At 39.7% G+C, this 12,764-nt stretch overlaps 1 protein-coding gene across 1 annotated transcript in view; it reads right to left on the reverse strand.

The window, feature by feature from the left end:
* The window catches only part of EIF4E3 (eukaryotic translation initiation factor 4E family member 3), a 63,286-nt gene that overhangs the window by 42,214 nt on the left and 8,308 nt on the right, over positions 1 to 12,764 (reverse strand). The window lies entirely within an intron of this gene.

Genomic DNA, 12,764 nt, shown 5'->3' on the forward strand with positions numbered 1-12,764 from the left:
GGAGTCACAGGAACAGTAGAATGTTGGAGCTGGAAGGGAAGGCAGGGATCCGAACTCAGTCTCCTCCTTTGACTGAGGTTCGGGGCCACTGTACAAGGTGACACAGCCACAGAGCTAGCTAGTGACAGGGACTCGTTGGTCAGCCAGTCTTTCCTGAATTCACTCCATTTATTGCTGTCACAGCACTGTGGAAAGGGAAGCTTCACTCAGTAAAGACAAAACGTGGCAGGGGAATGGCACGTGGTCCCCAGGAGGTATTTCTACCGCTTGTCTAAACGGTGGCAATTCTGCACACGAGGCCTGGCACACAAGGGGCACTCCACACAGTATGAAACACAGGGTCTCTAAAGTCAGAACACCTGAGTCAAAAGCCACTTCCCCCCAAACCTGGAAAGCTTCTTATCCCTCTGCACCTCTGTCTCCACATCTAAGAAATGGGCATCCTGGGGGCTTCCCTGGTGGCGCAGTGGTTGAGAATCTGCCTGCTAATGCAGGGCACACGGGTTCGAGCCCTGGTCTGGGAAGATCCCACATGCCGCGGAGCAACTAGGCCCGTGAGCCACAACTACTGAGCCTGCGCGTCTGGAGCCTGTGCTCCGCAACAAGAGGGGCCGCGATAGTGAGAGGCCCGCGCACAGCAATGAAGAGTGGCCACCACTTGCCGCAACTAGAGAAAGCCCTCGCACAGAAACGAAGACCCAACACAAAAGTGAATAAAAATTAAAAATTAAAAAAAAAAAAAAAAAAAGAAATGGGCATCCTGATAGTCCCTCCCTCTCGAGATGTCATTAGGATTAAACGAGAAAACGTACACATCAAGTGCCTGGTATACAGTAAAGATGTAGTAAATGTTAAGTAGTCATTTATTGCACTTTCAGTAAATATTTGTTGCATGTCTGCTATGTAAATGCCACTGTTCTAGGCTCTTGAGATTCATTAGCGAGCAATACAGACAAAAGAAATCCCTATTTCAGGAAGCACACTTTCCAGTGGAATGAATATTTGATACACACACACACACACACACACACACACACACACAATACATATATCTATTTAAGTGTTTGTTGAATGGGTGGAGAAACTCATTGGCAATATGCTATGTTTATGTTACTGGGCTCCTTCTCTAAGACTGAGAAGTTTCCTGTTTACAGGGCGTGATGCTATAAATATGCAGGCCTGTCTTGTATGTGGAAACTCCCGTCGTTTTCCTTTCTTTTAGAAGCTCGGAGGAAAAAGGAAGGCAGTGGCCACTAGATGGCAGACCTGTCTCCCCAGATACTGGGCCTGGAGGCACGGGCCAGGGGCACAGACTCTGACAGACACTTCCAGCAAAGGCAAGGGCTGCAGTTGGTCCGTCCCAGGGCAAGGCTAGGAGGGGTGGGGGAGACTAGAAACGCCTCTGGGACACTGGGGGTGTAAGGGGAGACTGTAGTGTGGTGTAAGAGTGATTGCTTTAGTGAGACTGAATCCTGCCTTAACCAAGACCTTGCCCCAGGTAAGCTGTGTGACCCGGGGAAGTTTTATTCACCTTGCTGAGCTCCAGATTTCTCCTGTGGAACAAAAATAACAAGAGCTCCCTCTTGTTGCTGCTTTGAGGCATGCAATGAGAAAACATGTCTAAGGCACCTTGCAAGCTGCACATCGAAAAAGCTCAAGCAATGTTACAGAATCTAAAAGACCCCTGAAGGTCTGGTTCAGGGTTGCAAGTGGAAGAGAGAGGGGTAAGGGAAAGAGCACTTATTAAAGCCCTTGAGATGAGGAGATGGCGGTCCTCCCTGTCACTGGGCTTGGAAATTGTGGCATTGAGGTTTGGCTGTCCCACCTTCCACCTTCCTGTCCACCCATCAGCCCCAGAGTCCTTGCCCTGTTCTTCCTGCCCTTGCAATGGTCTTCCTCTTTACTCCCAGGGGTAGCACCCACTCCCGGGCCTCATCTGCTGAGGTCCAGCCAAGCACACTAGTCTCCCTGCTTCCGGCACCAGCCCCCCTCCAACCCGCTGTGGGACAGCAGCCTGAGCAATTGTCCCCAAACACCCATTTGACCATGTCTAAAGGGCTCCACTGGCTTCTTACAGCTCTTGGGAGAAAGCTCAGACTCCTTCCGGTGGCCACCAGGGCTCAGCATCTTCTGGATCCTTCCTGCCTTTCCAAGTCCGTGGCAGCGTCGAGGCATCGGCCCCTGTTGGTTCCTCTCCTGAACCTCCAGCCCCTCTGTTCTGCACAGCTGCCCCTTCTCCCATGCAGGCCTCCTGGGCAGCCTCCCGCTCTACAGCAAGTCGCCTCCACCCCTGATCACCTCCTTCCCAGCACGTGTCCCAGCCGCACTGACCTAGCGCATCCCACACCAGAACATCCGGTCCCAGAGGGCCAGGCCCCTGTTCTGCTCTGCTGTGCCCACGGCCGGCCATGTGTATGACACATCACCAGGATCTGTTCAGTAAATGAACTGGGTACGCAACAGCTACTGATTGAAGGGAACAGTCTGTGCATTCATCTCCCAGTTTCTAGACTTTCTCCCGGGTCAGTGTATCCTTTGTGGGGATGGCACATTAGTCTTCCTAAAAAGCAACTCCTACTGTTGGGCATTTAAATTGTTACCAAGGTCTGTCTCCACTATGTGCCCTCCCCTCCCTGCAATAAATATACTCTGCAAACCACTGACTCCTTATCAAAGAGTAGTTACTAATGCTCCCCCAGGCCAATCAATCAACCAGAGAGGTGAGGATGACTCAGATAAGAAACTGGACCTGAAGAGGAAGGCCAGCGGGCTTCCACATGGTCTTTGGAAGTTTTTAAAGGAGAGGAAAAGATGGACAGTAGAGAGGCAAGGTGAGCTGCCCACACTTAACAGCTGGGTGATTTTGGAAAACTGAGTCAAGCCCTTTGCATCTCCTTTTCTCTCATTAGAACAGTGAGTGCCGCGCTAGTCCCTGCCTCACAGAGCTGTCTGGAGGCGAGGCTCTGCGAGAGCCCTTAAAATGCCCCCCGAGTGCTGGGCGCTGTTTCCTGATGACCGCTCCTGGCAGGGAGAGCCGCACACCTCCTGTGCTGGTTTGAACACGGGTGTGCTCCTTTGCACTCTGGAGAGTTAGAGAAGAATGTGTAGAGCAACTGACTGTCCTGGTTTGCCTGAGACGGTCAGGACTGGGGCACGGAAAGTCCTGGAAAACTCCTCCTCGGTCCCCGGCAAACCGGGGCGGCTGCTCGTGCTAGGAGCACGTCCCCGGAGCACGGGCTGTTGCACGTGGCTTGCCACGTCCATCACGGAGGCCTCCAGTCCCCACAGCGGCTGAAAACTGCTGGTATAGTGGGAGTGTATTGCTGGTAGAGTGACCAGCAACCAGCCGGTCACTTCTTCACGGCTAAGAAGCTCACTGCTTTACGGATACGATTTCGTTTTGCGCTGTCAGTTAGGGCTCAGATATCACTAAGGGGAGCATTCTGCAAGCCAGTATTCTGAGGAAGGGCATCGTGCTTTCCCCAGCTTTATGTTTATCACATCATTCTATGGCTTAAGAAATCCTGATATAGAGCATATCAACTTCCTCGGCAAACTATTAGGAGGTGATGAGCCATGTTACGAAATGACCACCTGTACCTTATTTTCCATATTAGCCTAAGTTCCTTGAGGGTGGCAAGCCTACTTTTGTGGTCTCCACAGAACAGATGGCTCGTGTAGCGGATACTCAATAAATATTGGGATGACGAATCCCTGTGTGATTAAAACATTCATGAAATGTTTTATAAGTCATTTACTTCTTAAGAGCTGAGTAGTCTAAAATTTGAGAAGCTATTATCAACTGATGGGCGATTAGAAAAGGAAAATAAGCAATTTTTGAAATGAAACCACATTACTTGTTTTCTAAAAAAAAAAACCTGTAATTGTATAAAATTCTTAGAATAACTACCGTGTGCAAAGTGCTAAATTAGGAATCACGAAGATGCTTTCAAACAGCATTTTAGGCCAATGAAACCTTGCAGTCACTTAATCTCTTACCATCAGCAGGAACTGCATGCTCCCAATAAAGAAAGATATTGTCAGTTTTTTACTTCTTTCCTGTTGATTTTCATTTGTTACATATGCTGTAGATAATGTTAATTTGCACGTTATGGTATTTCTTTAAAAGTTTCTTGGTTTTTATGGTAAGATGGTGCCTTTTTCTGGGAAGCGAAGGATATGCACATATTATTTACACAAAGTGTGTTACAAAATGTGGTCCCTAGTGGGAGTTATGAGCAACATGGTAGCCCACAGATCACCTTGCACGTGTGTCTTATGTCATAAATATTTACTATGTTGACAATGATCTTGGAGATAATTAAGAATCATTTTTGTCCTTTCAAAACTTTCTAGATCCCTCAGAACTAAACTCTGAATTATCCTAACTTTGAGTTGATTCTCTATCATTCCTAAAATACCCAAGGGTCATCTTTTATATTGTATGAAACATAATCTTGTCAATAAAATACAGTATCATTTCTTTCATATGTGGCAAAAGCATAGTCAATGATGCAAATAATCTCCTATCTTTCATTCTGAGGGAAAAACATTAATAAGACCATACTCTTTGCAAGAATCGAAATTTAGCAGTAAGAAGGCACAAACCATCCATAAAGGCAAGACATACATTAGCAGTAAGGAAACAAGCCTAATGATTATAATGTCCAGATGGAAATGAATAACTGAATCATTCTCTGTCAAATCAAATAGCATCTTAATAAGTTGTTGCATCATCTCTGTTGATTTAATTTAACTGGAAGAGAGGAGAAAATGATTATGACCTGCAAAAATATCTTCGTTTCCCATGCTCATTAACATTTGCCCTGTGAGTCCCCTTCCTTTTATTCTGAAGGTGAAGTTACCTCCAAAATGGTCTTTAGGTTTCTTTCCCTCAGAAGCAGCCCACGTCAAAAATTAAATAGTCCCAAACTGGAATGAAATTATTGGAATTTAAAAAAATGGAACCCCAGTGTCTGGTCAAATAATTTATCAAAGAAAGAATTCAAACACTTCTTTTGCAGGCAAGCTGGTAAGTACATGTTGTCATGGAAACAGGATGTATTCAAATTATACTAGGAATGACGTTCTTCATCTAACTAGGTGTTCATCTCCTCTAAATGGGGAGAAATTGTTGTAGCTGAAATCCATTATATTTCTTTCAAATCTGCATTAAAAACAATCATTCCCTTTATTTTATATAGAACTACAAAGACACAGAGCCTCACTCTCATAAAAGGGAGAATTAAAATTACTTTCAAAAGAACTGGGGCATAAATAAAAGGCATAAAATGAAAATGAATCCCATGATATAAATCTATTGATGCACAGTGAAGGGGTGAAGGATGGAAATCAGACAATATAATACCACCTTCATTAACAACAGGACATATTTTTCTTCTATAGCATTAGTGACTATTTTTTACAGAATGATCTAGGCCAGTTCTCTGGAAGTTGGGGTGATTTGTTAACAGGTGTACTGTCACTGCTGCTGATTACAGCACAGGCCCTTGTTGACATGCATGTAAGAAAGACACAGAAGAAAGGCAAGGCTGTGATGAGCAGTCATTTCCCACTACTTAGTAAGGCAATCATCAAGAAACACATGGTACAAGCTAATTTTGTGGGGAAAGAGTCACAGCATGGAAGGCCCATGAAGTCACAGTACATCCAAGAGGTAGCTGGAAATTCTTTTTGGATCAAGATGTTCCTTTGGGAACATCTTGTAATTTTTTTCAGGTGAAGATAATTTCTCTACCTCCTTCCAAAAGATGAAAAAAAAGATTTTTCATGTTTTGCAGCCTAGAATGTTGAGGTCTCAACAAAGCCTTTGTCCAAGCACTTAAGACGATGATCATTCAAATTAAAATGCCAACAGTTCCAAAATATACAAAGAACTCTTAAAACTCAACAATAAGAGAATGAACAACCTGATTTAAAAATGGGCAAAGACCTGAACAGACAACTCACCAAAGAAAATATACAGATGGCAAATAAGCGTATGAAAATATGCTCAACATCACGTGTCATGAGGGAATTACGAATCAAAACAACAACAAGATACGAGTACACACTGATTAGAATGGCCAAAATCCAAAACACTGACAACACCAAATGCTGATGAAGATGTGGAGCAACAGGAACTCTCATTCATTGCTGGTGGGAATGCAAATGGTACAGCCATTTTGGAAGACAGTGGCGATTTCTTACAAAACTAAACGTACTCTTACCATACGATCCAGCAATCATATTATATGATATTTAGCCAAAGTATTGTAGTTGAAAATATGTTCACACAAAAATCTGCAGATAAATGTTTATAGCAACTTGATTCATAATTGCCAAAACCTGGAAGCACCCAAGATGTCCTTCAGCAGGTGAATGGATAAATGAACTGTGGTACATCCATTAACTGGAATATTATTCAGGGATAAAAAGAAATGAACTATCAAGCCATGAAAAGACATGAGGAAGCTTAAGTGCATATTACTAAGTGACAGAAGTCAATCTGAAAAGGCTACGTCCTATATGATTCCGACTATATGACACTCTGGAAAAGGGAAAAACGTGGAGACGGTAAAAGGATCAGTATTTGCCAGGAGTTAGCAGGGAGGGAGGGAGGAATAGACGAAGAAAAGAGGAATTTTAGGGCAGTGAAACTACTCTGTACGGTACTCTAATGGTAGATACGTGTCATTATACATTTGTCCAAACCCAATGAATGTACAGCACCAAGACTGAATCCTAATGTAAACTACAGACTTTGGATGACAATGATGTGTCAATGTAGGTTCATGGATTGTAACAAATGGACCTCTCTGGGTGGGATTTTGACAGTGGGGGAGGAAGTGCATATGTAGGGGTAGTAAGAGTAATGGAAGTCTCTGTACTTTCTTCTCAATTTTACTGTCAACCTAAAGCTGCACTAAAAAATACAGACTACTTAAAAAAAAATACCAACAGCAATAATAGCTACAATTTCATGACTGCTTAACTATGTTCCACATTTACTTATCTCAGCTATTCCACATATCAACCCTATGAGGTAGATAACAATTATCATCCCCGTTTTACACACTGGAGGCTCAAAATGGTTAAAGAACATTCCCACAATTACACAGCAAGACATACAGAGTTGAAACCCAAGTCAGTCTGGTTCCAAGCCTGTGCTCCTAATATGTACAAACTCTTCACTTGAGGACAAGTTTCACCTCCCTGAAGACGTCTCTCTGTCATATGAAAAATGAGCTCGGCCTTTGACTTAGGGAAGGATTCGAGTTATGCTCCCAAATGCTAAAAACAGAACACTGTGGAAAAAGTGTACAAAGACTATATATGCTTATTAAATAAACAATATGGGACTAGTAAACATCAGAGTTCAACTACAAATTAACAGCTGTTTTAGCATTTGCTGTAAGTCTGGTTGAACCATCTGCTTCTAGAGAGGGACTGTTTACGAGATACAAACCAACAGATCCAAGAATCTCAATGAACTCCAAACACCAAAAACATGAAGAAAATCACACCAAAGCAGAGCATAATCAAATTGTTCAATACCAGGAAAAAGATACGCCATGAACAGGGAAAAAAAAATAAGGATTAGAGAAGATTTTTCACGGGAAATAATACAAGCAAGAGGATAATGGAGCAATCTCTTCAAAGTGCTGAAATTAAAAAATGCCATCTTAGAATTCTATGTCCAGTAACACATCTTTTCAGAGACAATGGAGAAGAAATATGCTTCCAGCAAAATGGAGTAGAAATGCTTTTCTCAGTTTTTCTCACGGAGTACAGTGAAAAATCCTAAACATTATATATGAAACAAACAGAAGGTTTAAAGAAGGTGGCACACCAGCTAGGGACCTTGGGACCCAAGGAATGACATGATGGCGAGTTCCCTGGGATTTTTCTTCTTCTTCTTCTTTTTTTTTTTTTTTTTTTTGGCCACGTACATCCCAGATTTGGAGCTGGAAAAGCTGACAACCTGGAAATGACAATGGGTACGGACAAGAAAAGCCCCAACAAAAGCCTTTCTCCCTAACCAAAGGACACGGAAAGGAGTAGCCAAGCAAGATAAAAACTTTTAGACAAGAACTACTCTACACCAACCAAACACCATGGGAGAGACTGTGACCCTACCTACCCAAGCCAGCAAGGCCAAGAGGGGAGCTGAGGCTTCTACCTTTACCAGGCAGAGTGGATCCAATAAACAATGACACAAGCAAAAACCCCGTGATCCTACAATATCCTATATACAAAAAACTCACTTCAAATACAACATAGTTAAATTGAAAGGAAAAGGATGGAAAAAGATATACCATGTAAATATTAATCTAAAAAAAAAAAAGTAAGAGCGGCTCTCCTAATATGAGAAAAAATAGATTTCAGAGCAAAGTTTACTAGAGACAAACGACATTACCTAAGGATGAAAAGATCAACCCACCAGGTGGACGTAATGACTCCAAATATGTGTGCACCAAACAAAAGAGCCTTAAAATACACAAAGCAGACCCTGGAAGAGCAGAAAGGAGAAAGGCAATCCACAATTATAGTTGAAGACTTCAACACTCCACTCTCAGCAATTGATAGAACTATGAGACAGAACATCAGCAAGGGTAAAGAAGAAATGAACAACAAAATCAGTCAACAATATCTAACTGAGATATACCGCACTTTAGCAGAATACACATTTTTTTCAAATGCTCTATAATGTTCACTAATATAGATTACATCCTGGACATAAAACAAACCTTAACAACAACAACAACAAAAAGAGCAGAAAGGCAACAGGACAGAAGCAGGTTAAAAGTAAAAAGGATAGAAAGTCTATTTTTCTTTCTGCAAGTAATACACAAAAACTTTCAACTTAACAAATATTTACTGAGCACCTCCCATGAACCAAGACTATATGAGAAAAACTGTTAAGAAAGCAAAAGAACTTCAAGAATTCATTCGAAACCACACACCCATGTACACACGCAAACACAAACATACAAGCAGACATCCTGAAATCCCAGGCATAGACTGTAAGCAAAATTAGACATTACATTGATCCTTAGCTTGATTTTATGAGCATACCCTACCATGAAATAATTTTTTAAATAAAAAAATAAGAGTAGATAAAAGATATACTGTGCCACTTCTAATCAAAAGAAAACTGGAGTGGCTATATTATTATCACACTAATTAAATTTCAGAGCAAAGAATATTACCAGGAATGACAAAGGTCAATGAATAATATAAAGGAGTTACTTCATCAAGAGGACACAGCAATTCTAAACATGTTGCTCCTGACAATAACAGAACTCCAAAATACACGAAGAAAAAACCGTTAGAAGTGCTAAGAGAAATATGAAAATCCATAATTAGAGTCTGAGATTTCAACACCCCTCTCTCAATAACTGATAGAACAAGTAGACGGAAAATCACTAAGAGTATAAAATATTTCAACAACGTTATCGACTGACTTGGCCGGACATTTATAGAACATTCTATTTAACAACCACACAATACACATTCTTTTCAAGTACACATGGAGCATTTAAGTAAGACAGACCATATTCTGGGCCATAAAACAACTCGCAATAAATTTAATAGAATTCAAGTCACACGAGTATGTTCTCTGATACAATGGAATTAAATTAAAAATTAATAACAGCAATATCCCTGAGAATCTCTAAATATATATAAGCTAAATAACACACTTCTATATAACCCATGGTTCAAAAAAGCAATCAAAAGGGAAATTAGAAAGTATTTTCAAATGAATAAATATGAAAACACACACATCAAATTTGTGGGCGGCTGCTAAAATAGTACTGAGGGAAAATTTTATAATAAGAATGCTTAGAATAGTGGTCTCAAATCAATGAACTCAGCTTCATGTTAAGAAACTGGGAAGAGACAACTGGACTCAAATGAAGTAAAAGAAAGGAAATAATAAAGATCAGAGTAGAAACCAATAAAGTGGAAAACAGAAAAACAACAGAGAAAATTAATGAAACAAAAATATAGTTCTTTGAGATTTTAAAAAACTGACAAACCTCTAGCCAGACTGTTCAGGAAAAAATTGAGAAGAAACAAACTACCAAAATCAGGAATGAGATAGATGGTATCAAGCAGACTCTACAGATAGCAAGGGAATTCTAAAGAAAACAAAGGGCTGATTAATAAGTCTCTGAAAATGAATTAACACTGATGAGATGGAAAAATTCCTTGAAAGACAAACTACCAAAGTTTACTCAAGAAATAGATACTAACCTGAATAGCCATATATCTATAAAAGAAATGTAATATGTAGTTAAATACCTTCCCACAAAGGAAATTCAAGGCTCAAATGGCTTCACTCGTGAATTCTACCAAACATTTAAGGAAAAAATAATACCAACTACATAAATTCTTCTTCTACACAAACTACACAAAAAAAAACTGGAAAGGAGAGAATACTTTCCAACTCATTCTATTCGGCAAGCCCCACTCTGAAACAAAAAACAGACAAACCAGTACAAGAGGAGAAAATTAGAGACCAGTAACCTTCATGAATATAGATGCAAAAATCTCAAACAAAATTTTAGCAAGTAGAATATAAAAAGGATAATACATCATGACTAACTAGAGGTTCTCACAGGAATGCAGATTGGTTTAACATTTGGGAGTCAATTAATGTAATTCATCATTTAACAAACTGAAATAGTAAATCATCTCAAAAGATGCAGAAAAAGCATTTGCCAATCCAACATTCATTACTGATTAAAAAAAAAAAAACTCTCAGGGAAGTACAGATAGAAGGGAACTTCCTCATCTACAGGCATCTACAAAAACCTACAGCTAATATCATGCTTAATGGTGAAAAACTGAATGCTTTTCCTTTAATATGGGGGAAGAGACTAATGATGACCATTTGCATCACTTCTATTTAACATTGTACTGAGGTTCTAGCCAGTGCAATAAGGCAAGAAAAAGAAATAAAAAGCATTGGAAAAGAAAAAGTATAACTGTCCTTATTCACAGACAACACAATCACCTATGTACAAAACCTGATGGAATTTACCCCAAAAAGCTACTAGAATTAACAAGTGAGTTTAGCAAAATCTCAGGATACAAGATCAATACAAAACTCAATAATATATTGATATACTAGGACTGAAGAATGAGAAATGGAAGTTTTTTAAAATGCCATTTATAATAGTATAAAAATATGAAATACTTATGGATAAATGTGATGAAAGATGTGTAAAAACTGTACACTGATAACTACAAAATATTGCTGAAAGAAATTAAAGACCTAAATAAATGGAGAAATATACCTTGATCATGTATAGGAAGATGGAGTATTGTTAAGATTTCAATTCTCCCCAAATTGATCTATACACAATCCCAATTAAAATCCCAACAGGCTTTTTTGTAGAATTTGACAAACTGATTCTAAGATCTATATATAAATGCTAATAACTCAGAATAGCCAAAACATTCTGAAAAAGAACAAATTTGGAGAAATAACACTCCCTGATTTTAAAAGCTTATTGAAAAGCCACATTAATCAATACAGTGTAGTATTGCCCTCAAGATAGACGTAGATAAACTGAACAGAATAGCGAGTCCAGAAATAGACACACATATATATGAACAATTGATTTTTGACAAAAATGCAAGGGCAATTGAGTGAACAATAGTAGTTTTTCAACAGAGAGGGATGGAACAATTGGCTATCCATACGCAAAAAAAAAAAAAGAACTTCAATCCATACCTCCTGTACCTCATACCATTTATAAGACCTAGCTTAATATGAAACATAAAACTAAACATAAAATTTTAAGAAAATAAAACCTCTAGAAGAAAACGCAGAAGAAAATCTTTGTGACCCTGATTTAGGCAAGGATTTCTTAGATATGACAGCAAAATCAGATTCATAAAATAATTCAAAATGATAAACTGGACTTGGTGAAAATCAAAATCTTGTGCTTGTCAAAAGACACTATTAAAAGAATAAAAAGAGAAGCCACAGACCAAGAGAAAATATCTGTGAATCATATATCTGAAAAAGAACTTGACTCCAGAATATATTCTTAAAACTTTCAAAAATCAATAATAAAAATATATACAAATGGTATCATGAAAAAAGGGCAAAAAATTGAACAGATTTATCGGCAAAGAAGATACAGAGGTGGCAGATAAGCACATGAGAAGATGCTCAACATCATTAGCCATTATTTCCAACCTAGGAGAATTCTATTCCCAGCCAAACTATCAATCAAGCATGAAGGTGAAAGAAGTGCATTTTCAGATATGTAAAATCTTACTGAGATATATACCCCACATAAAAAGAAATGAAAAAAGAAAGAAAGAGAAGGAAAGAAGAAGAAAAAGATGTGGGCTACAGGAAACAGGAGCTCTGACATAGGAAAGTAGGGAAGAGACAAACATGATGTTGAAGGGAAGTGCCAGGGCAACAGTCGTGCAGATGTCTGTTCAGATCAGATTGAAGAGAATGAAGGTTCCAGGAGAGATGTCTCCAAGGACAAAAATACAACCACTTGATTGGATGATGAGTTTGGCTGTAGTGCGTGGAACTGTATGGTTCTGTCAAAAAGTTTGAGTGGGTTACAGGCACACATCACTTTACGGGGAGGAAAAACCACAATCATTAGCTCTAAGGAAAACAAAAAAGGTGTACAATTCACAAAATGTACTTATCATGTCTGATTCAGCTGTGAACTATACTACACAGGATGGAATTCTACAATTCCACAGCTCACTGATGCCAA

This window comes from Balaenoptera ricei, chromosome 11 (genome assembly GCF_028023285.1).
Source record: "Balaenoptera ricei isolate mBalRic1 chromosome 11, mBalRic1.hap2, whole genome shotgun sequence".
NCBI lineage: Eukaryota > Metazoa > Chordata > Mammalia > Artiodactyla > Balaenopteridae > Balaenoptera > Balaenoptera ricei.